At 45.9% G+C, this 26,314-nt stretch overlaps 1 long non-coding RNA gene across 1 annotated transcript in view; it reads left to right on the forward strand.

Annotated features, from left to right (window-relative positions):
• The first annotated feature begins 975 nt into the window (after positions 1-975).
• LOC116966055 overlaps positions 976-26,314 on the forward strand; it is a 29,342-nt gene continuing 4,003 nt past the window's right edge. Inside the window, exons 1-2 of the long non-coding RNA XR_004409885.1 lie at positions 976-1,009; positions 2,159-2,336. This is a non-coding gene — a long non-coding RNA (uncharacterized LOC116966055). The remainder of the gene's footprint in view (positions 1,010-2,158; positions 2,337-26,314) is intronic.

Below are 26,314 nucleotides of genomic sequence, written 5' to 3' on the forward strand. Positions count from 1 at the left end.
GGTACGTTTCAATGAGGTCCCCTCTCATTCTTCTAAACTCCAGGCACCATGCCATCAAACACTCATCATACATTAAGCCACTCATTCCTGGAATGATTCTTGTAAACCTCCTCTGGACCCTCTCCAAGGCCAGCACATCCTTCCTCAGATACAGTACCCAAAATTGCTCACAATACTAGTATCCTTCAGTAAGCAGATGGTGATGGTGTAGGGTCCTTTGTAACAACATATCCTCCTGACAGCTGCTGCAGCTGTTTTCTTGTTGAAACAAAGCACTGCAGATGCTGGTTTACCAAAAATAGATACAAAATGCAGGAGTAACTCAGTGGGTCAGGCAGCATCCCTGCAGAATATGCAAAGGTGACATTTCTGGTTGGGACCCTTCTTCAGACGGTTTGTAAGATGAGGAGATGAAAAGTGGAAGAGAGGAGGGGCAGGACAAAGCATAGCAGGTAATAGGTAAGCACAAGCGAGGGAGGGTTGATAGGCAGATGGGTGGACAAAGGCCAGAGATGAAAACACACAGGGTGTGAGACAATATTAAAGAGTTCTGATTTAAGAATCTGGAGGAAGAAATGTCGGGGGAGGGGAAGAGGAGTAATAGGTGCACGGCCAGTTGTGGCCCAGGCCAGCAGAGGGAGGATGAAAGAGGGGTGGCTGGGGGTGAAAGGGGAGGGGATTCCTCTGAGTCCCACCAGGCCATGTACCTATTTCTTCCCAGCCCCCCCATTTGTCCAACCATTTGCCTATCAAAACCCCTTTACCAGTGTTCACCCATCGCCAACCACACTTTGTCCTGTCCCTCCTTTCTTCCAGCATTTTTTGCCCCCCCCCCCCCCCATACGATCGGTCCAAAGAAGGGTCCCAAACCGAAATGCCTCTGGTCTAAATTCTCCAGGGATAGTGCCTGACCTGCTGAGTTATTCCAGCATTTTGTATCTTTTATCAACTATTTTCTGTTCTCTTCACAGATTTGATAAATCTTCGCCCGAACAGTTCATCTTTTGCGGTAAGCTCATGTTTTTCAACGGTGCGCACTGGAAAAGGGGGAGGAAGAAAAAATCAACTGGGTTGTTGCTATGAATTGGAGAATTCAATGTTCATACTGTTGACTTGCAAACTACCCAAGCAAAATATGAGGCTTTGTTCCTCCAGTTTGAGTGTGGCTTTATTCTGACAATGCAGGAGGCCCCTGGACAGAAAGGTTGATACGAGAATAGGAAGGGGAGTTAAAATGGTTAACAGCTGGTAGACCAAGTGCAAGTGTTCAGTGAAATGATCCCTTTAACTGCACCTGGTCTCACTGGACACCAGTAATGTAATGCTGAATGCAGTAGATGAGATTAGAGGAGATGCATCATCTCACCTAAAAGTACAGCTGGAGTCCTTGGATGGTGGTGAACGAGGAGGTATAGGCCAAGTGTTACATCTCTTGCTGTTGCAGGGGAATGTAACTGAGGATGGTGCGGTTTAGGTGGGACGGGATGAAGGAACCAAGGTTTGCGGAGGGAGTGGTTTCTGCAAATGTTGCTGGAAATTGAGGGTGTGAGCTATAGGGGGAGATTGGGCAGGCAAGGAGTGTGGGAGAATGAGGGGTAATCTTACAGAGGTGTATAAAATCATCAGGGTTATAGATAGGATGAATGCACACAGTTCTTTTCCCCCAGGGCTGAGGAATTAAGAACTAGAGAACATGTTGAGAGGAAAAAGATGGAACCTGAGGGGCAACATTTTCATATAGAGGGTGGTACATATATGGAACGAGCTGCGAGAGAAAATAATTCAGCGAGACGTTATAACAACATTTGGATAGGTACACAGACTAGAAAGTTTCAGAGGGACATGGGTCAAATGTACATTAATGGGACCAGCTTGGTTGGAGCAACTTGGTCACCATGAACAAATTGGGCCATAGTGCCTGTTTTTTAGACTTTAGAGATAGAGCGTGGAAACAGGTCCTTCGGCCTACCAAGTCCACACTGAACAACATTTCAATGCTTGTACATTGGATGGAAGGAGGGAGATGATTGCAAATGAGTAAGAGAATATGCAATAAATTGAAGGATATAGAGCGGTGTAGAGGATGGATAGAGTGCATGTTCACATGTGCTTAAAGGTTGATCAAGTGGTGATAAAGGCACTGTCTCTATACCAACAGGATATTGGTTTATTTGCTGAGGTTTCCACCACGAGTTTGTTAAAGTTTCGCAACACAAGTTCAAAAGAATTCTTGAAGTTGGTTTCCAATTTCATGGAAGTTATGGAAAATTATACAATTGCTGCTGCCCGGAAATTACATCACCAACAAAAGGCAAACTTCTCTTCCAATAACTTGGGTAATGTAACAATCTTGTTTTTCTAGTGGTGTTCAATAAAGTTCTGTTTTAGCCATTGGTTTAAGGTAGACAGTTGGTACCAGCAGCCATTGAAACTGTTTAGGTCTGGCAGTGAAGGAGGAAATTGGAGTACTGCTGGAAGCAATGATCTTTCTCATGGGTAACACGTCAATGTTGACTGAAATTCATCACCGCCTGGTTCTGCAACTCAAACATCCAGGAACAAAGACAATTACAGAAAGTGCTGGTCTCATATAATACAATATGAACATGCAGGTAGATTGGGAAAATCAGGTTGGTACTGGACCCCAAGAAAGGGACTTTGTAGAGTGCCTTTGTGATGGATTCTTAGAGCAGCTTGTATTGGAGCCTACCAGGGAGAAGGCAATTCTGGATTTAGTGTTATGCAATGAACCGGATTTGATAAAGGACCTTGAGGTTAATGAGCCATTAGGAGGCAGTGACCATAACATGGTCAGGTTTAATCTACAGTTGGAGAGGGAGAAGGGTAGTTTGAAGGTGTCAGTGTTGCAGTTGAATAAAGGGGACTATGGGGCCATGAGGGGGGAGCTGGCCAAAGTTCTAGTCAAGTTTATTCATCACATATGCATATGAGATGTGCAGTGAAATGAAAAGTGGCAATGCTTGCTGATTGTGCAAAAAAAACCCTACAAAACAGAATGGAACACAATAGTGAGATTAAACGAGAACTTACCAGTTCGAAGTTTGATCGTTATTTTATGAGGAGTAACGTTGAGGGATTACATGAAGAACCCGCCAGGACGCATGCGTGTCATTCTTCAAAGCAGCGGTGTGAAATCACAGATAACAGTAATGACTGAACATAGTAAGATTAGAGAAGAGGATACCAGTCGAACTTTATGATCAAGGGTGGGAGCGGAGGGCACGTAATCCCTCAACGTTACTCCTCATAAAATAACGATCAAACTTCGAACTGGTAAGTTCTCGTTTAATCTTACTATTTTACTTTGTGAAGATTTCAAAGCTCTGTGATTTCATGCCGTGGAAATGAGTCCATGCATCACATCTGCCTTAATTGACTGAGGGAGGAATTGTGTTAACATGTTTAAACATGAATCCGACATTGAAATCCATGTTAAATGTATTAACAAAAAATTATAGCCCCTATTTCATGGGGTGAAATCATATTACAGAACTTAAAATTGATTCAGCAAAAGTTCCAGGTTTAACCACTGGTTTATGGTAGAATTGTTGGAACGTTTTTTCCCTTGACCATCCTGTTGTCTCTAGGATTTGGTCCATCGGTATGTCCAACTCCATAGCTGCCGATGTAGCTGCAGCCCTGGTGGAATGAGATTTGAATATGTTAGTATCCACCCCAGCTGTTGTTAAAACCTGTTTCAGCCATCTGGAAATAGTTTGAACCGACACTTTTTTGTGGGGTTGCTTGTGGCTGATTAGTAGTGCCATCTCATTACCTCTGATGTTTTTGGTGTTCTTCACATATAACAATAAATGTCTTATTATACAGAGACGATCATCTATAGGGTAAGCCCTAAATTCTATTTTGAGGCCTGTTGATCCCGGTCTGTTCTGTTTGACTAATTTGTGAATATGAAAAGTTATATTTCTTGTTGAAGAAGTCATATTGTCCAGCCTTATCTTATGTAACGACTGTACCCTTTGTGCTGTGACCAAGGCCATCAGCATGACTGTTTTGAGCGTCGGTCTTTGCAGGGACAGAGCTGTTGCTGGAGACCAGTTCCTTAGCAACGTTAGGACAATGCTCACATCCCATATTTGAGAGTACCTGGTTCTTGGGGGATTGATATTAAAAATAGTAAGATTAAACGAGAACTTACCAGTTTGAAGTTTGATCTTTATTTTATGAGGAGTAACGTTGAGGGAATACGTGAAGAACCCCGCCAGGACGCATGCGTGTCATTCTTCAAAGCAGCGGTGTGAAATCACAGATAACTGTAATGACGAAACATAGTAAGATTAGAGAAGAGATACCAGTTCAAGCTATGATCAAGGGTGGGAGCGGAGGGCACGTATTCCCTCAACGTTACTCCTCATAAAATAAAGATCAAACTTCAAACTGGTAAGTTCTCGTTTAATGTTACTATTTTACTTCGGAGTCACGTGAGTGACTACGTGAAGATTTTAAAGCTCTGTGATTTCATGCCGTGGAACGAGTCCATGCATCACATCTGCCTTGATTTTGGGGAGAATAGAGTTAACATCATTAGACATCAATACGATATTGAAACCCAACTGTAAAAATATTAACACCAATTATTGCCCCTATTTATGGGGTAAATTATATACAGAACTTAAAGTTGTTTCTGCAAATGTTCCAGGTTCAATGACTGGTTTGTTATAAAGTCGTTGGAAAGTTTCCTCCGTTGACCATCCTGCTGTCTTGATGGTTTGGTCCATTGGTACGTCCAACTTCATAGCTGCCAATGTAGCTGCAGCCCTAGTGGAGTGAGATTTAAAATGCTAGAGTCCACTCCAGCCTTATTTAGGACTTGTTTTAGCCATCTAGAGATGATCGGGACTGTCACTGTTTTGAGTGGCTGTTAGTAGCTGATTAAAGTGACATTTCTTCCCTCTGATGATCTTAGTTTACTTCATGTATGATAGTAAGTGTGTTATATACAGAGACGACCATCTGTAGGGTAGGCCCTGAATTCTGTTTTTTAGGCCTGCTGACCTGTCTGTTCTGTTTGACTATTGCATTGATGTGAAAATTAAATTCCAGATGAATTAATCATGTTGTCCAACCTTATTTTCTGTAGTGACTGGACCCTTTGTGCCGTGACCAGGGCCATCAGCATGACTGTTTTCATAGTCAGTTTCCGTAGGGACAGAGCTGTAGCTGGAGACCAGTTTCTTAACATGGTCAGTACAATGCTCACATCCCATTTATGGGAGTACCTGGTTCTTGGGGATTAATTTTAAAATGCCCCTCATGAGTTTGGTTACCAGGGTGTGTCCCAACAGAATGCCGCTCTGTATCTTCGACAGGTATGTTGACAGAGCACTTCTGGCGCAATTGATGGCACTATGACTGAGCCTCTCATCGTAATGGAGGCTTGCCAGGAATTCCAGAACAGATGGGATGTTCATAGATCTGTGGGTGATGATTAGTGTTGTGACAGTACTTCCCATTTCTAGATGATACCAAGTACTGTTGTATGGGTGGACTGTCTGTGATCCGCTGAAATAATTCCGCATTCGGTCCGTCAGTCCCAGGTGTAGAAGAGGTGCTTTCAACTCTAAAATAAATAGGTTAATATATAATAGTGACATGGGTAACTCCCCGTGTTGCGGGAAGAACCAGTAAGTTAGGTCTATGATGGATGGTGATGTATGGTTCTGACCCCTGTTGATATCACCAGGACCCATAGTTGAGTAGGGCAATCAGGTATTATCAAAATTCGAGACGTGGAGTCTATAGTTTCTTCCTAAATACCCGACTGATGAGGCAAAGGGAGGGATGCTTAAATGATCCCCCAATCAGCGAAGATACATCTGAATCGCTGCCCCAGGTTCTGGCTCCCAAGAACATCATTTGATAACTGGTAAGAGCATGGATGAGAAAAGGTCGTTATCTGGTGTACCATACCGTGCTGTTCCAGCAATACATATTTTATCCAACATCCATACAGTGATTTTAGACTAGCGTGACCTGATGTCTGCCACTAAATTCAGTTACCCTGGTAAGGTGGTAGCTGATATCCAAATATCTATCTGGATACGCTATTAATCCAGATTAATAGAGACAGTAACTCTAAGACTTATGCCTCCACCACAGTGAGGAGGTGTTTGGTGTACTCACTGTGGTGGATGTTAATTTGTGTTTATAGTGTGTTGTTATTATTCCATGTATGGCTGCAGGCAACAACATTACGTTCAGACCGAAAGCTCTGAATGACAAATAAAGAATTCAATTCAATTCAATTCAATTCACAAATAGTGTTGGCCAGATAGTCACATGGTGTCGATATGTCTCTACCCATATGGTTGACATTTGCTACCCCGGTGGTGTAGTCAATTAGTAGTCTAACAACTGGTGATATAACCCAGAACAATATGACTAAAAGCCATGGCTTGCACTCATTTCCTCAGGTATATATGCCCAACGTTAGTAGTGATGCCTCCTGTGCATTCCATCTCCCCACAGCTGGAGATGGAATAAGTAGCATCCCAATCCAAGGCCCATCAGTATGTGGTTCCATAGACGGGTAACTAGATAATGTTAGGTTAGGAACAATGCCTAATGAATGTACCCACCATTTTTGTACCATAGTGGCCTCAGTTGGTTGCTTCATTAGTCTGTCAGAATGACCCCCCATAAATATTTGAACGACGCGTGTTTGCGCTCAGTAATTTGATAATGTAAAGGTCCGATATTATTTGGCTGGCACACAGCCCCTTATGCCAATATTCTACTACCAGTCTGATGGATAGTTTAGTTCCCTGCAAGCCTCCATTAAGGCTGTACCCTTTCTTACGGCAAAGTCACTGCCATGTGAACTGTGTTAACGGTGAACCGCAGATGATCTGTTGTTAAATACATCTGTGGGCACCTCCAATGAGTACTATATAGCAAGCATATATTGATACGATGCTTGCCATGTAGTACCCTAGGATCAATACCTTAGTTGCAACAAAGGTTTCCATCTGTAATGAATATAAAGTACAAAGTATTCAATTAGTCAAACCTAAGATGAAGTGGCAACCACCTCTAATTATGATAAGGATATTTTGGACACGAATTCCTGTGATTCGTGTTGGATGTCCTCCATAACTCCTATTTATATGGGTACGTAGTTCAGTATGCGCTTTAGTTTGTTTCTTCCCCTGTAAGCATGAACGTTCAGTTCGGTACATGCTGAACTGGAGGATAATGTAATGAATAATTCTAAGGTATACCCCTATACTTCTGAAATTTAAGTGTCGGTAGTAATAATTCTATGCATACAGATAGATCTGTTATCTCCCACCAACCTCGTAAGGAGTCAAACCCACGTTCCTCCATGGTTACCATTAGTAGGTTGTTACTATTTCGGCATCCTCCGTGGTCGTTGAGGTGCCGGTGTCTGTGATGAGGGTTAGCGCATTTCCCAGGAAGTAGTTTTTAAAACGTTCCTTAATGTGCCCCAGAGTTCCCTCTATGCGAAATTTTTTCCCCTGTTAAGATAAGATGCCTCCAAATTTTAATATTGGAGGTTGGGAGGATCCAGGTTAACATATAAGGCCAGTGCATCCTGGTGATCTAGTATCATGTCTATTGTTTATAGTGCGGCCGATCACGTCCCGCTGTTAGGACTTAGAACTTTCTTTCGTTTCAATTCCCTGCCCTACTATGTTTTGGTTGATACTGGGAACATTCAGGTTTTGCAGTTCCCTGATGGTAAGTGGCTTCCAATAGGTTTTCTGCACCCTATGTGTACTAGGGGTATGTTCTGCTCCCCTGTTCAAGTGCAGCCCAAAAGTGAACCCCCTATACTCCCCTCTGATGAGGGAGAACACTGTGCAGCCCTACAAGAGGTACTGCTGTAGGACTTACTAGCTGCCCCTCTGTGACTAGTCTCCATGTCATGGAGCTGCCATTTACCTGCTCCAACAGCCGCTCCAGCTGGCCCCGATGCTCTCGGGCACCCAACCGTCTCCAATGCACATGGTCACTGGCCATCGCGGCTGCTCCTGAAGCCGTTACATCTGAGGCTGCTCCTGAAGCCGTTACTCCTGAGGCTGCTCCAGTTCCTGCAGCCACTCCATCCGGCTCCAATGCTCACGGGCACTGGCCGTCACGGCTGCTCCTGAAGCCGCTCCTGCTGCAGCTCCTGCAGCCTGCCCAGGATTGACTCTCGGTGTTCCCCTCTGATGAGTGAGAACTCTGTGCAGCCCTACACCAGGTACTGCTGTGGGGCTTACTATCTGCCCACTGTGGCTAGCCTCCATCTCCTGCCACTTGGGGTATATCCTTCAGCAGCCGTTCCAACTGGCTCTTATGCTCTCGGGCATAGGCCACTCCCGGCGGCTGTTGCCCCATCCTGCAGCCGCTCCAACCGGTTCCCGTGCTCTCGGGCACTGGCCGCTCGCGGCTGCTTTGTTTCTGCTGCAGCCGCTCCAACCGACCCCCATGCACACAGGCACTGGTCGCTCGCGGCTGCTTTGTACCTCCTGCAGCTGCTACAACCGACCCCCATGCACACGGGCACTGGTCGCTCGCGGCTACTTGGATCCTCCTGCAGCCGCTCCAACCGACCCCCATGCACACGGGCACTGGTCGCTCGCGGCTGCTTGGTTCCCTGCTCCCAGCCGCTCCAACCGAGGCTATTCTGAGTCGGACTCCTCGGAGTCAACGACACTGTTTATGCTTACCTCTCCCGACCGGCCGAGGCCGGCGCGGGAGCCAAGTCGGGAGTGAAGTCGGGCACAGCTGTTCCCATTACGGGAGATCAGCGTGCCGTTTGCTGCTGCTGCTGCTGCCGGCTGCCCGCAACTCCGCGGTTCTCCCCCGCCAGCTTTCCCGCAGCCTTCGTGGATCCGGTCCATGTCTCCACCTGAAAGGTAAGTGGAAGGAACGCAGAGTCTCTTACCTGCTGTTCCCGACTTTCAAATTCTGGAACGCAGAGTCGTCTTCCCTGCTGTTCCCGGCTTTCAAATGTTGCCCTGCTGTGACTCGTTGCAATGCGTGTAGCGATATGATACGCATGCGTCCTGGCGGGGTTCTTCACGTAGTCACTCACGTGACTCCGAAGTAAAATTCCCCTCATAAGTTTGGTTACCAGGGGGTGAGTCCCAACAGAATGATGCTCTGATCCTTGCCATAGATATGTTGAAAGGGCACTACTGGCGCAGTTAATGGCATTGTAACTGAGCCCCTCATCATAATGGAGGCCTGCCAGGAATTCCAGAACAGACGTTATGTTCATCGAGCTGTAGGTGATGTTGTTTCTGTGACAATATATCTCCCATTTCCTGATGTATACCAGATATTGTTTTTTGGTGGACTGTCTGTGGGCCACTGAGATAATGTTCAATGTTCGGTCCGTCAGTCCCAGTTGCAGTAGAGGTTTCTTTAGGCTCTACAAATTAATAAGTTTGTTGGATTATGACATGGATGGCTATCCCCTGTTACGGGATGAACCAATAAATCTGGTCGTTTCAGGATGGTGATACATGGTTCTAAGACCATGTCGAGTATCACAGGGAACCATGGTTGAGTAGGCCAATCGGGCACTAACAAAATACCAGACGCCAAGTCTTGTTGTATTTTACGTAATACCCGACTGATGAGGCAGAAAGGAGGGAATGCATAGAAAAACAATTTCCCCCAATGCAGCGAAAAAGCATCTGTTGCTGCTGCCCCAGGGTCTGGTTCCCAAGAAACATAGTTTGGTAACTGGTGATTGAGTCTAGATGCAAATAGATCGATATCTGGGGTTCCATACCGTGCTACAATGTCAGCAAATACTTTTTTATCCAACATCCATTCGATGTTTTCATTGAATTTGCGTGACCTGGTGTCTGCCACTGAATTTAGATTACCTGGTAGGTAAGTGGCTGATATCCAAATATTTCTCTGGACACACCATTGCCAAATTGTATTAGCCAGATTGTCACATGATGTCGATTTGATTCCACCCATATGGTTAATATATGCCACCACGGTGGTATTGTCAATCTGTAGTCTAACATGCTGGTGATATATTCCAGAACAGTACGACTTTAGGCCATAGAACGCACCCAAAATTTCCAGGTAGTTTATGCCCAGTGTCTGTAGTAATGATGCCTCCTGTGCATTCCATCTACCTCCACAGCTGGAGATGGAATTGGTAGCACCCCAACCAAGTGCACTGGCATCAGTTTGGAGCACCACTAAAGGGTTGCTGATAATGATAGGTTTGGAGCAATGCCGAATGTTATCCCTCCACCATTTTAATTCCATAATTGCTTTGATTGGTAGCTTCATTGGTCTGTCGAAATGACCAGCATTAATTTTGAGTGTTTGTACTTTTGCCCTTTGTAAATTTTGGTAATACAAAGGTCCAAATTGTGTGGCTGGAAAAGCAGCCACTATTTTGCCATTTACCCTTGCTACCAATCTGATAGCTGGTTCACTGATGTCAATGAGGTTGTTGCAGGCCTCAGCTAAGACTGTAGCCTTGTCCTTTGGTAAAGTCACCGACATGTGAACTGAGTCAATAGTGAACCCCAAATAATCCATTATAACCATATAACCATATAACAATTACAGCACGGAAACAGGCCATCTCGGCCCTACAAGTCCGTGCCGAACAACTTTTTTCCCTTAGTCCCACCTGCCTGCACTCATACCATAACCCTCCATTCCCTTCTCATCCATATGCCTATCCAATTTATTTTTAAATGATACCAACGAACCTTCCGCCACCACTTCCACTGGAAGCTCATTCCACACTGCTACCACTCTCTGAGTAAAGAAGTTCCCCCTCATGTTACCCCTAAACTTCTGTCCCTTAATTCTGAAGTCATGTCCTCTTGTTTGAATCTTCCCTATTCTCAAAGGGAAAAGCTTGATCACGTCAACTCTGTCTATCCCTCTCATCATTTTAAAGACCTCTATCAAGTCCCCCCTTAACCTTCTGCGCTCCAGAGAATAAAGACCTAACTTATTCAACCTATCTCTGTAATTAGTTGTTGAAACCCAGGCAACATTCTAGTAAATCTCCTCTGTACTCTCTCTATTTTGTTGACATCCTTCCTATAATTGGGCGACCAAAATTGTACACCATACTCCAGATTTGGTCTCACCAATGCCTTGTACAATTTTAACATTACATCCCAGCTTCTATACTCAATGCTCTGATTTATAAAGGCTAGCATACCAAAAGCTTTCTTTACCACCCTATCTATATGAGATTCCACCTTCAAGGAACTATGCACGGTTATTCCCAGATCCCTCTGTTCAACTGTATTCTTCAATTCCCTACCATTTATCATGTACGTCCTATTTTGATTTGTCCTGCCAAGGTGTAACACCTCACATTTATCAGCATTAAACTCCATCTGCCATCTTTCAGCCCATTTTTCCAAATGGCCTAAATCACTCTGTAGACTTTGGAAGTCCTCTTCATTATCCACAACACCCCCTATCTTGGTATCATCTGCATACTTACTAATCCAATTTACCACCCCTTCATCCAGATCATTGATGTACATGACAAACAACAAAGGACCCAACACAGATCCCTGAGGCACCCCACTAGTCACCTGCCTCCAACCCGACAAACAGCCATCCACCATTACCCTCTGGCTTCTCCCATTCAGCCACTGCTGAATCCATCTTGCTATTCCTGCATTTATACCCAACAGTTTAACCTTCTTAACCAACCTTCCATGAGGAACCTTGTCAAAGGCCTTACTAAAGTCCATATAGACAACATCCACTGCTTTACCCTCGTCAATTTCCCTAGTAACCTCTTCAAAAAATTCAAGAAGATTAGTCAAACATGACCTTCCAGGCACAAATCCATGTTGACTGTTCCTAATCAGACCCTGTTTATCCAGATGCTTATATATATTATCTCTAAGTATCTTTTCCATTAATTTGCCCACCACTGAAGTCAAACTAACAGGTCTATAATTGCTAGGTTTACTCTTAGAACCCTTTTTAAACAATGGAACAACATGCGCAGTACGCCAATCCTCGGGGACTATTCCCGTTTCTAATGACATTTGAAATATTTCTGTCATAGCCCCGGCTATTTCTACACTAACTTCCCTCAATGTCCTAGGGAATATCCTGTCAGGACCTGGAGACTTATCCACTTTTATATTTTTCAAAAGTGTCAGTACTTCCTTTACTTTGAAACTCATAGTATCCATAACTACTCTACTCGTTTCCCTTACCTCACATAATTCAATATCCTGCTCCTTGGTGAATACCGAAGAAAATAAATTGTTCAATATCTCCCCCATCTCTTTTGGCTCTGCAGATAGCTGCCCACTCTGTTTCGCCAAAGGACCAATTTTATCCCTCGTTATCCTTTTGCTATTAATATAGCTGTAGAAACCCTTTGGATTTACTTTCACCTTACTTGCCAAAGCAACCTCATATCTTCTTTTAGCTTTTCTAATTTCTTTCTTAAGATTCTTTTTACATTCCTTATACTCCACAAGCACCTCATTTACTTAATGCTGCCTATAATTATTGTAGATCTCCCTCTTTTTCCGAACAAGATGTCCAATTTCCCTTGAAAACCAGGGCTCTTTCCAATTTTTACTGTTTCCTTTCAACCGAACAGGAACATAAAGATTCTGTACTCTTAAAATTTCCCCTTTAAATGTCCACCATTTCTCTTCTACATCTTTCCCATAAAACAAAATGTCCCAGTCCACTCCTTTTAAATCATCTCGCATCTCATCAAAGTTAGCCTTTCTCCAATCAAAAATCTCAACCCTAGGTCCAGTTCTGACCTTCTCCATAATTATATTGAAACTAATGGTATTGTGATCACTGGACCCGAAGTGCTCCCCAACGCATACCTCCGCCACCTGTCCCATCTCATTTCCTAACAGGAGGTCCAGCACTGCCCCTCCTCTAGTAGGTACCTCTATGTATTGCTGCAAAAAACTATCCTGCACACATTTTACAAACTCCAAACCATCCAGCCCATTTACAGAATGTGTTTCCCAGTCTATGTGTGGAAAGTTGAAATCTCCCACAATCACTACCTCGTGCTTACTACTAATATCTGCTATCTCCTTACATATTTGCTCTTCCAATTCTCGTTCCCCATTTGGCGGTCTATAATACACCCCTATAAGTGTTGCTACACCTTTCCCACTTCTCAGTTCCACCCAAATAGCCTCCCTAGATGAGCCCTCCAATCTATCCTGCCAAAGCACTGCTGTAATATCTTCCCTGACTAGCAATGCAACACCTCCACCTCTTGCCCCTCCAATTCTATCACACCTGAAGCAACGAAATCCTGGAATATTTAGTTTCCAATCACAGCCCTCCTGCAACCATGTTTCACTGATCGCCACAACATCATACTTCCAGGTGTCTATCCAGACTCTAAGCTCATCCACCTTTCTTACAATGCTCCTAGCATTAAAATATGCACATTTAAGAAACCCCCCGTCTCTTCTTCTCTGTAATTTCCTTTTTTTCTTTCTCCTCTTGTGTCCGAGTGCTTCCCTTTTCTGCTTCCTGCCTCCCATTCTGTCTACTAGCTTTCTCTATTTCTCTATTATGGTGGAAGGCGTTAGTTTAGATTATATGGATGGATGATAAACCCCAGTTTCTCAAACAATTGTTTGGTGGCTGATACAGCTAGTTTGGCCAATTCCAAAGTTTTGCCCACAATTAATATGTCATCTTGATAGGCCATGATCATATTTTTTTGTTTCCGAAGAAACGCTAGGGCTGGTTTCAAAATTTTTGTAAACAGACTGTGGGCTGATGTTAAACCATTTGGTAGAGCTCTATACTGCCATGACTGCCCCATCCAGTTGAATTTTAAATAACGTCTGTGGTCAGTCCGTATAGGCACTGAATAGTAAGCATCTTTTAAGTCGATGCTAGACATGAAGTAGCCTTTGGAAATCAATTGCTTAGCAGTAACAAAGGTTTCCATTTTGAAATGAATATATTGTACAAATGTATTCAATTTGGTCAAATCTATGATGATGCGACAACCACCATCTTTTTTGTTTTTGGTAAAGGTATTAGACACAAATTCCAGAGAATCATGTTGGGTAATTTCAATTACCCCTTTTGCGTGAAGTCGCACCAGTTCAGCATGTGCTTCTAATTTTTCTTTTCGTGAAAGCACGAACGCTCGGTTCGGTACATGCTGAGCTGGGGGGCTATTTTTGTGCACAAATTCAATGGTATATCCCTGGATACTGCTTAGGATATAAGTGTCTGTAGTTAATGTACTCCATGCATCCCAAAAGAAGTGTAATCTCCCACCGATATGTGTATTATCCACACTCCATTGGTTACCAGTGGAAGGTTTACTTCTTCCTGTGTAGTCTTCGAGGAGGTTGAGGCGCCGGTGTCTGGGTTTGGGTTTGGGGTTGGGGTTTGCACATTTTCCATGAAGGGCTGTCTGGGCCATGGCCATAAAAAAGACAGCTGTCCTGTATGCCCGGCCTTTGAGCTTTCACCAGCTTCTCTTGTTCTGCTGGTGGGTGCATAAGGGTGCTGTCTTTGGCTGTAGGAGGTCCTTGTTGTTGTCGCCTTTATGAGCCCCAGGGTTTTTGCCTCCTCATCCAGCTCCTTAACCTGCTTGGACAGGTTTCCCCCAAATAATAAAATTGGTGGCTTTGTGTCTCCAGGTTTGCACAGGCCTGTAAATTTCGCATTTAAGGCAGATCGGATGGCACTCTTTCTCATGCTATTGATTTCAAACTGCGTATTGCAGAATAGTGCCAGTGCATCCTGTTGCTCTTGCGACATTTCCTTCCCATCCACTGTGTGGGCGAATGCTGTAATCCCCGCTGTTAGAAGCTTTAGTATTTTCTGGAGTTTTACATCCAGGCTTCTAACTCCTGCTCCGACGTGTTTCCAGATACAATTATTCATGACTGAAACATTCAGGGATACGCAATTTCCTGGAGCCAAATATTTTGCAGTGGTGTCCATCACAGCCTGTTCCTGTAGCTGCTTAAATGACAGGAAATCAATGCTGGCAGCTAGTTTCTATTCAAGGTTTTATCCAGTTTGATCTGGCTGTATGTAGTTGGACACCATGTCCAGTAGATTTTCTCCTTCCTGCACCCCCTGCACACTTGAAGTTTGTTCGTCAAACCCCTCTTCAGGGTCAGCCCAGAATTGACCCCAAGTACTCCCGTCTGACGAGGGAGATGCACTGTGCAGCCCTATGTAAGGTGCTGTTGTGGGTGTTTTATATGACCCACGGTGACATGGTGACTAGACTCCATCTCCCGGAGTCTGTCACGCTGGAGCATTTGCTCCATTAGCAGCTCCATCCGGCTCCAGCGCTCACGGTCGCTGGCCGCTCGCGGCTGCTCAAAGTCGGACTCATTAGAGTCAACGACTCTATTTGATTTTCGTTTTGCCTTCCCGCCCGGCCGCGGTGTTGATCTGGCCGGTTTGGGGGTGAAGTCGGGCACAGCTGATCCCATTACGGGTGATTCCTGTGCCGCCGGCCGCTGCTTGCTGCCCGGCAACTCCACGGTCCTCCCCTGCAAGCATTGTCGCAGCTCTGGTTGACTTCTTCGATTTGTCCATCGTATCCCCACTTGTAGAACAATATGGGAACACTAAAGACCGCAGAGTACCACTTACCTGTCGGTCCCGGTTTTTAAACTTGCCGCTGGGGGGGGAACGTCGTTCCACCCCGCCTGTCGTTTCGCAATGCATGTAGCGATATGACACGCATGCGTCCTGGCGGGTTCTTCACGTAGTCACTCACGTGACTCCAAAGTAAAACCACATATTTACATATTACATATTTGTGGGAGGAAAAAAAGAAAAAAAACCAGCAATTTTTAAAAGTCACCACACAACAGTAAAATGCTACAGTAAAGTTAGTCCCTGGTGAGATAGGAGTTTACAGTCCCAATGGCCTCTGGGAAGAAACTCCTTCTCATCCTCTCCATTTTCACAGCATGGCAACGGAGGCATTTGGCTGACCGTAGCAGATGGAACAGTCCATTGATCTTGTTGGCTCTGGAGTTGCACCTTCTGATGTATAGTTCCTACAGAGGGGGGCGAGTGTAGTTCCCATAGTGCGTTCGGCTGAACGCACTACTCTCTGCAGAGCCTTCTTGTCCTGAGCAGAGCAGTTAACAAACCAAATTGTGATGTTTCCGGACAAGATGCATTCCAAGTTCAAGTTCAAGCGAGTTTATTGCCATGTGTCCGTGATAGGACAATGACATTCTTGCTTTGCTTCAGCACAACAGAACATAGTAGGCATTGACTACAAAACAGATCAGTGTGTCCATATACCATTATATAAATATATACACACATGAATAAATAAGCTGATGGTGCAAATTACAGATAATGGACTATTAATTATCCACAGCAACTGAGTAGAAGCACTCGAGGATCCTCAGAGAATTCAATCAATTGCCTGAGGTGGTAAAGTCACTGCCTTGCCTTACACGCCAGTACTGCATCGTGTGATGTCTATGTCAGATCCTCTGAGATGTGGACTCCCAGGTATTTAAAGCAGCTCACCCTATACACAGTATCCCCATTTATCTTCAATGCTGTGTACGTCCTCGGATGATGTGCCCTCCTAAAGTCCACAATCAGCTCCTTGGATTTTTTGATGGAGGCTGTTGTCCTGACACCAGATGCCAGATCAGCCTCATCGGGCCTTCTCATTGTTCTCGGAGATCAGGCATACCACCACAGTGTCATCAGCAAACTTGATTATGGAGTTGGAGCTGAACCTAGCTACACAGTCATGTGTGTACAGTAGGGGGCTGAGGACGCAACCTTGGGGGGATCCTGTGCTCAGGGTGAGGGACTTCAATGTATTTTGCCCCATCTTGATGACCTGGGGCCTGGCGGTGAGAAAGTCCAGGACCCAGGCACCCAGTTGGTGTTGGGCCCCAATTCCAGCAGCTTCTGGTGGGGACTATCGTGTTGAAGGCTGAACTGAAGTCTATAAACAGCATCCTCACATAGCCCCCCTTCTGGCTGTCAAGATGAGAGAGAGCGGTGTGCAGAACCTGGGAGACCGCATCGTCTGTGGATCTGTTTGGACGGTATGCAAATTGTAGCGGGTCCATGTTGCGAGGGAGGGAGGCGCAGATGTGTTTCTTCACCAGCCTCTCAAAGCATTTCATGACTACCGAAGTGAGGGCCACCGGACGGTAGTCATTCAGACAAGCTGGGGAGGCATTTTTTGGTACAGGTACAATGACGGATCTTTTGAAGCAGGCAGGGACTATGGACTTGGCCAGGGAGAGGTTGAATATTGTAGTGAGCACCGGAGCTAGTTGCATAGCACAACACTTATGTACTCGCCCTGAGGTGCAACCTGGGGTTACAGCTTTCCTCGTGTTCACTCGTGTCAGAGCCCTCTTTCCGGGTGCCAGGCCAGAGTTGTAGGCAGCGGTGCGAGCATTCAAGGCAACACAAACTGACCTGTTTACCCAGGGTTTTTGATTCGGAAAGGTGCTAACCCTTACCGTGGGGACGATGTTGTCGGCTATTAGAGCGATGAAGTCCGTGACTGCTTCCCCGAACTCACTGACGTCACTGGAACTTTCTTGGAACATATTCCAGTCGACATCGCTCAGTGCATCTTGCAGCATGGCCTCTGACTGGTCGGACCACCGCTTTATGTCCCTCATCTCTACCGCTTCCCGAACTATCCTCTGTTTATACTCCGACAGCAGGAAAATGGCAGCGTGGTCAGATTTTCCTAGGGGAGGGAGTGAAACGGTCTAGTAGCCCTTCCGGAACGTTGTATAGCAGTGGTCCAATGTTCTCTCCCCCTGGTGGCAAACGTGATGTGTTGGTAGAAGTTCGGCATGACCTTCTTGAGATTTGATTTATTAAAATCTCCAGCCACCACCATAGCCGCATCCGGTTTCTTGTTTTGATGTCGACATAGCACATCGTGTAGGGCCGATAGTGCCACGTCGGTGTCTGCCTGCGGTGGAATGTAGACGGCTGTGATGATCACTGAGCTGAACTCCCGGGGAAAGTGGAATGGGCGGCATGAGATTGTCAGGAGCTCCAGGTCCGGCGATCAGGAACGGGAAAGCATCTTGATATTTGCAGGGTTGCACCAGTTGTTATTGGTTATGAAGCAGACTCCTCCACCCTTGGATTTCTCTGATGCTTCTGTTCTGTCAGCACGATGGACAGTGAAGGACTCGGTTGGGCAGATTACCTGATCCGGAATCAGCGAGGTCAGCCATGTTTCAGTCAGACTGAGGATGTTGCAGTCCCTTATGCCCCGCTGGAATCTGACCCTCGCCCTGAGGTCATCCAGCTTGTTTTCCAGGGACTGGACATTCGCCAGAAGAATGCTGGGCAGAGGAGGACGAAAGACTTGGGCTCTCAGCCTATTCGGAATACCCGCCCCCCGCTTACCCCAATGTTTTCTCTGGGTTTTCCTTGGAGCCGCGCTCCCATTGTTGTTGCCGCGGCGCTCTCTGTTGATCTCTGCTGGCCAAGCTGGATCGGTAAGTCGAGCGTTGAAAGAGTCTCCGTTTACGCTATGGTTTAGATTTAAGAGAGTTTCCCTGCCATACTTTGTTAGTACTAGGGAGTTAGAACATAGAAATAAATTAAAAAAGAACATGAAAGTTAAAAATACGCAGTTTCCACGGAGCTGCCACGATGGCAACTGGACAGCACCGCATCATCTTGTTGACTGGAAAGACACACTAGCAGGGATGACAGTGGAACAAAAATGGCAGGCATTTCTAGGAATAATACAGAAGGTGTTGGATCAGTTCATTCCAAGGAGGAAGAAAGATTCCAAGGGGAGAAAGGAACGACCATGGTTGACAAGGGACGTCAGGGACAGTATAAAAATTAAAGCGAAGTAGTACAACGTAGCAAAGATGAGCGGGAACCAAGAGGATTGGGTAATGTTTAAAGAACAACAGAAGATAACCAAAAATACAATACGGGAAGAAAAGATGAGGTACAAAGGTAAGCTAGCCAAGAATATAAAGCAGGATAGTAAAAGCTTCTTTAGGTGTGTGTAGAGGAAAAAATAGTTAAGACCAAAGTTGGACCCTTGAAGAACGAAAAAGGTGAATTTATTATGGGGAACAAGGAAATGGCAGATGAGTTGAACAGGTACTTTGAATCTGTCTTCACTAATGAGGACACAAACAATCTTCCTGATATAGTAGTGGCCTTGAGGATCTGGGGTGAAGGAGGAACTGAAGGAAATCCACATTAGGCAGGAAATGGTGTTGGATAGACTGATGGGACTGAAGGCTGATAAATCCCCAGGGCCTGATGGTCTGCATCCCAGGGTACTTAAGGAAATGGTTCTAGAAATCGTGGATGCATTGGTGATAATTTTCCAATGTTCTATAGACTCAGGATCAGGTCCTGTGGATTGGAGGGTAGCTAATGTTATCCCACTTTTTAAGAAAGGTGGGAGAGAAAAACGGGGAATTATAGACCAGTTAGCCTGACATCGGTGGTGGGGAAGTTGCTGGAGTCAATTATAAAAGATGAGAAAGCCGAACATTTGGACAGCAGTAACTATAGCAGATAGCAGAATCGGTCCGCGTCAGCATGGATTTACGAATGGGAAGTCATGCTTGACTAATCTTCTGCAATTTTTTAAAGATGTAACTAGGAAAATGGAAAAGAGAGAGCCAGTGGATGTAGTATACCTGGACTTTCAGAAAGCATTTGATAAGGTCCCACATAGGAGATTAGTGGGCAAAATTAGGGCACATAGTATTGGTGGGGTAGAGTGCTGACATGGATAGAGAAGTGGTTGGCAGACAGGAGGCAAAGAGTAGGGATTAACGTGTCCCTTCATGCAAATCATTGATGTATATTGTAAATAGCTGCGGTTTGCATCAAGGGATTCTAAGTAACATTAGCAAATTTGCAGAAGACACAAAGCTGGCTGGCAGTGTGAACTATGAGGAGGATGCTATGAGAATGCAGGGTGACTTGGACAGGTTGGGGGAGTGGGCAGATGCATGGCAGAAGAAATTTAATGCGGATAAATGTGCAGTTATCTACTTTGGTAGCAAAAACAGGAAGGCAGATTACTATCTAAATGCCATCAAGTTGGGAAAAGGGGAAGTACAATGGGATCTGGGGGTCCTTGTACATCAGTCTATGAAAGTAAGCATGCAGGTACAGCAGGCAGCGAATGGCATGTTGGCCTTTATAACAAGAGGAATCAAATATAGGAGCAAAGTGGTCCTTCTGCAGTTCTACAGTGTCCTAGTGAGACCACACCTGGAGTATTGTGTGCTGTTTTGGTCCCCTAATTTGAGGAAGGACATTCTTGCTTTTGAGGGAGTGCAGCGTAGGTTTACAAGTTTAATTCCCGTGATGGTGGTACTGTCATATGCTGAGAGAATGGAGCAGCTGGGCGTGTACACTCTGGAGTTTAGAAGGATGAGAGGGTATTTCATGAAACATATAGGATTGTTAAGGGTTTGGACACGCTAGAGTCAGGAAACATGATCCCAATGTTGGGGGAGCCCAGAACCAGGGGCCACAGTTTACGAATAAGGAGGAAGCCATTTAGAACGGAGATGAGGAAACACTTGTTCTCACAGTGAGTCAGTGGAATTCTCTTCCTCAGAGGGCGGTGGAGGCATGTTCCCTGGGTGCTTTCAAGAGAGAGCTAGATAGGGCTCTTAGAAATAGCAGAAGCAGGAGATATGGAGAGAAGGCAGGAACGAGGTACTGACTGGGGATGATCAGCCATGATCACATTGAATGGCGGTGCTGACTCGAAGGGTGAATGGCCTACTCCTGCACCTATTGTTTATTGTCTAATAGAACTTTATTTATCCCAGGAGGGAAATTGATCTGCCAAATAGTCATAAAAACACAAAATACATGAAACATGAAATTAAAGTGGAAAAGACTAGGGATGTGCAGAGATTGGGGAAGCATGGGGGGGGGGGGGGGGTCACTCGGTCATCCCCACGGCAGAAGGGGGAGGAGTTGTACAGTTTGATAGCCACAGGAAACAAGGATCTCCTGTGCCGTGAAATCCAGGTTAGCCGGGAAGTGGTGTCAGGTAAATTGAATGGATTAAAGGCCGATAAATCCTCAGGGCCAGATAGGCTGCATCCCAGAGTGCTTAAGGAAGTAGCCCCAGAAATAGTGGATGCATTAGTGATAATTTTTCAAAACACTTTAGATTCTGGAGTAGTTCCTGAAGACTGGAGGGTAGCTAATGTAACCCCACTTTTTAAAAAGTGAGTGAGAGAGATAAACGGTGAATTACAGGCCAGTTAGTGTAACATCGTTAGTGGGGGAACAGCTAGAGTCAGTTATTAAAGATGGGATAGCAGCACATTTGGAAAGTCGTGAAATCATTGGACAAAGTCAGCATGGATTTATGAAAGGCAAATCATGTCTGACGAATCTTATAGAATTTTTCGAGGATGTAACTAGATATATCACATCCACTGGTTCTCCATTATATGATAAGGGTGAACCAGTGGATGTGATATATCTGGACTTTCAGAAGGCTTTCGACAAGGTCCCACATTGGAGATTAGTATACAAACTTAAAACACACGGTATTGGGGGTTCAGTATTGATGTGGATAGAGAACTGGCTGGCAGACAGGAAGCAAAGTGTAGGATTAAATGGGTCCTTTTCACAATGGCAGGCAGTGACTAGTGGGGTACCGCAAGGCTCAGTGCTGGGACCCCAGCTATTTGCAATATATATTAATGATTTGGACGAGGGAATTGAATGCAACATCTCCAAGTTTGCGGATGACACTGTAAGGTGACTTGGATAGGCTGGGTGAGTGGGAAAATGCATGGCAGATGCAGTATAATGTGGATAAATGTAAGGTTATCCACTTTGGTGGCAAAAACAAGAAAGTAGACTATTATCTAAATGGTGGCCGATTCGGAAAAAGGGAGATGCAACGAGACCTGGGTGTCATGGTACACCAGTCATTGAAAGTAGGCATGCAGGTGCAGCAGGCAGTGAAGAAAGCAAATGGTATGTTAGTATTCATAGCAAAAGGATTTGAGTATAGGAGCAGGGAGGTTCTACTGCAGTTGTACAGGGTCTTAGTGAGACCACACCTAGAGTATTGCGTACAGTTTTGTTCTCCTAATCTGAGGAAAGACATTCTTGCCATAGAGGGAGTACAGTGAAGGTTCACCAGACTGATTCCTGGGATGGCAGGACTTTCATATGAAGAAAGACTGGATAGACTCAGCTTGTACTCGCTAGAATTTAGAAGATTGAGGGGGGATCTTTTAGAAACTTACAAAATTCTTAAGGGGTTGGACCGGCTAGATGCAGGAAGATTGTTCCCGATGTTGGGCACGTCCAGAACAAGGGGTCACAGTTTAAGGATAAGGGGGAAATCTTTTAGGACCGAGATGAGAAAAACATTTTTCACACAGAGAGAGGTGGATCTCCGGAATTCTCTGCCACAGAAGGTAGTTGAGGCCAGTTCATTGGCTATATTTAAGAGGGAGTTAGATGTGGCCCTTGTGGCTAAAGGGATCAGCGGGTATGGAGAGAAGGCAAGTACAGGATACAGAGTTGGTTGATCAGCCATGATCATATTGAATGGCGGTGCAGGCTCGAATGGCCTACTCTGCACCTATTTTTTATGTTTCTATGTTTCTATGTTCTGTGCTGCATCTTGGTGGAACCAGTCTGTTGCTGAAGGTGCTCCTCAGGTTGACCAGTGTGTCATGGAGGGGGTGAGCTGTATTGTCCAGGATGCTCCACAGTTTGAGGAGCATCCTCCCCTCCAAGACTAACTCCGATAAACCCAACTCCACCTCCAGGACGGAGCCAGCCTTCCTGATGAGTTTGTTGATCCTATTGCCATCCGTGTGCCCGTGTGTCCGTCTGTGTCCATGTCCGTATCTACAGGTGATTCAGCCCACATCATTCAACAGTCGTTGACTACACCTCTGTATTCAGCTTCCATCCCCTCACTGATGCAGTCCACAATTGCAGAGACATACGAACTTCTGCAGGTGGCAGGATTCCGGTTTATATCCAAGGTGTAAATGATGAACAGGAAGGGAGAGAGGACCATCCCTTATGGGGCCCCTGTGTTGCTCACTACCATGTCCGAAACACAGTTCTATAGCCTGTCACAATGTGGTCGGCCAGTCAGTTAGTTGGTGATCCAGGACACCAATGGAGCATCCACCGGCATCCTCACCAGTTTGCTCCCTAGCAGTGCAGGCTGGATGGTGTTAAAAGCACTGGAGAAGTCAAAAAACATGACTCTCACATTGCTTCCTGGCTTATCCAGGTGATGGAGCAGGTGGATGATGGTGTTCTCAACCCCCATCTTTGTTTGGTAAGTGAACTGCAGAGGGTCCAGGTAAGGTGTAACCAGGGGTCACAGGTGAGTGAGCACCAGCCTCTCCAGGGACTTCATGATGTGTGAAGTCAGTGCCACCAGTCTGTAGCCATTGCAGGATTTGGGCTCTGTCCTCTTTGGTACAGGAACCAGGCAGGATGTCTTCTACATCACAGGAACCTTCTCAAGGCACAGGTTGAAGATATGCTGGAGTACTCCGCACAACTGGTTGGCTCACGCCTTGAGTACTCTAGGGCTGACACCATCAGGACCCGTGGCTTTGCCAGAGAAGATTGCTCAGCTCTTTTTTCATCAGCTCAACCTTGATGGTCAGGTGCCACAAAGAAAGGGCAGAGGAAGTAGATGTTGGATACATGGAAGGTAGACAAAAATGCTGGAGAAACTCAGCGGGTGAGGCAGCATCTATGGAGCGAATAGAATAGGCAACGTTTCAATCTGATGAAGGGTTTCGAGCCGAAACGTTGCCTATTTCCTTCGCTCCATAGATGCTGCTGCACCCGCTGAGTTTCTCCAGCATTTTTGTCTACTTTTGATTTTACAGCATCTGCAGTTCCTTCTTAAACATGTTGTGTACATGGATTTCAGTGAGGCATTCGACAAGGTTCCGCATGGTAGGTTGCTCTGGAAGGTCAGATCGCATGGGATCCAATGAGAGATAGATGAATGGATAGCAAATTGGCTCCATGGAAGGAAGCAGAGGTTGATAGTGGAAGATTGCTCCTCGGACTGGAGGGCTGTGACTAGTGGTGTGCCTCAGGGTTCGGTGCAGGGCCCATTACTGTTTGTCAACTACATCAACTATTTGTGTGAGAACATACAGGGCAAGATTAGCAAGTTTGCTGATTATATAAAATTGAGTGGTTTTGCAGATAGTGAAGATGGTTGTGAAAGATTGCAGCAGGATCTGGATCGATTGGCCAGGTGGGCGGAGGAATGGTTGATAGAATTTAATACAGAGGAGTGTGAGGTGTTGCATTTTTGGAATTCGAACAAGGGCAGGACCTACACAGTAAATAGTAGGCATGTGGGTGGTGTTGTAGAGCAGAGGGATCAAGGAGTACAGGTGCATGGTTCCTTGGAGGTCGAGTCGCAGGTACTCAAAAAGGATTTTGGCCTTCATCATTCAGAATATTGAATATAGAAGTTGGGAGGGCATGTTGCAGTTGTAAAAGATGTTGGTGAGACCGCATTTAGAATATTGTGTTCAGTTCTGGGCAACATGTTACAGGGAAATATTGTCAAGCTTGAAACTGTTCAGGAAAGATTTATGAGGATGTTGCCAGGACTAAAGGGTGTGAGCTATAGGGAGAGGTTGAGTAGGCTGGGTCTCTATTCCAAGGAGCGTAGGAGGATGACGGGGATCTTGTAGAGGTGTACAAAATCATGAGAGGAATAGATTGGGCTGATGCACAGAGTCTCTTGCCCAGAGTAGGGGAATCAAGCGCCAGAGGAGATAGGTTAAAAGTGAAGGGGAAAAGATTTAATAGGAATCCGAGGGGTAACTTTTTTACACAGTATGGTGGGTGTATGTAACAAGCTGCTAGAGGAGGTAGTTGAGGCTGGGACGATCCCATCGTTTAAGAAACAGACAGGTACATGAATAGGTACACAAAAATGCTGGAGAAACACAGCGGGTGCAGCGAAGGAAATAGGCGACGTTTCGGGCCGAAACGCTTCTTCAGACTGATGGGGGGGTGGGGGGGAGAAGGAAGGAAAAAGGGAGGAGGAGGAGCCCGAGGGCGGGGGGATGGGAGGAGACAGCTCGAGGGTTAAGGAAAGGGAGGAGACAGCAAGGGTTAGCAAAATTGGGAGAATTACAATGTTCATGCCATCGGACGCAAGCAACCCAGGCGGAATATGAGGTGCTGTTCCTCTAATTTCCGGTGTTGCTCACTCTGGCAATGGAGGAGACCCAGGACAGAGAGGTCGGATTGGGAATGGGAGGGGGAGTTGAAGTGCTGAGCCACCGGGTGTTCAGGTAGGTTATTGCGGACTGTGCGGAGGTGTTCGGCGAAACGATCGCCCAACCTACGCTTAGTCTCCCCGATGTAAATCAGCTGACATCTAGAGCAGCGGATGCAGTAGATGAGGTTGGAGGAGATACAGGTGAACCTTTGTCGCACCTGGAACGACTGCTTGGGTCCTTGAATGGAGTCGAGGGGGGAGGTGAAGGGACAGGTGTTGCATTTCTTGCGGTTGCAATGGAAAGTGCCCGGGTAGGGGGTGGTACGGGAGGGACGGGAAGAATTGACAAGGGAGTTGCGGAGGGAGCGGTCTTTGCGGAAGGCAGACATAGGGGGAGATGGGAAGATGTGGCGAGTGGTGGGGTCACGTTGGAGGTGGCGGAAATGGCGGAGGATTATTTGTTGTATTTGCCGGCTGGTGGGGTGAAAGGTGAGGACTAGGGGGACTCTGCCCTTGTTGCGAGTGCAGGGATGGGGAGAGAGAGCAGTGTTGCGGGGTATGGATGAGACCCTGGTGCGAGCCTCATCTATGGTGGCGGAGAGGAATCCCCGTTCCCTGAAGAACGAGGACATTTCCGATGCCCTGGTGTGGAACGTCTCATCCTGGGAACAGATGCGGGGTAGGCGGAGTAATTGGGAGTAGGGGATGGAGTCTTTACAGGGGGCAGGGTGGGAAGACGTGTAGTCCAGATAGCCATGTGAGTCAGTTGGTTTGTAGTGTATGTCGGTCAGAAGTCTGTCCCCTGCGATGGAGATGGTGAGGTCAAGGAATGGTAGGGAAGTGTCGGAAATGGTCCAGGTGTATTGGAGTGCCGGATGGAAGTTGGTGGTGAAGTGGATGAAGTCAGACAGTTGTGTGTGGGTGCAGGAGGTGGCCCCAAAGCAGTCGTCAATGTAACGGAGGTAGAGGTCGGGGATGGGGCCCTGGTACGTATGGAACAAGGATTGTTCAACGTACCCGACAAAGAGGCAGGCGTAGCTGGGG

Source organism: Amblyraja radiata, chromosome 35 (assembly GCF_010909765.2).
Source record: "Amblyraja radiata isolate CabotCenter1 chromosome 35, sAmbRad1.1.pri, whole genome shotgun sequence".
NCBI lineage: Eukaryota > Metazoa > Chordata > Chondrichthyes > Rajiformes > Rajidae > Amblyraja > Amblyraja radiata.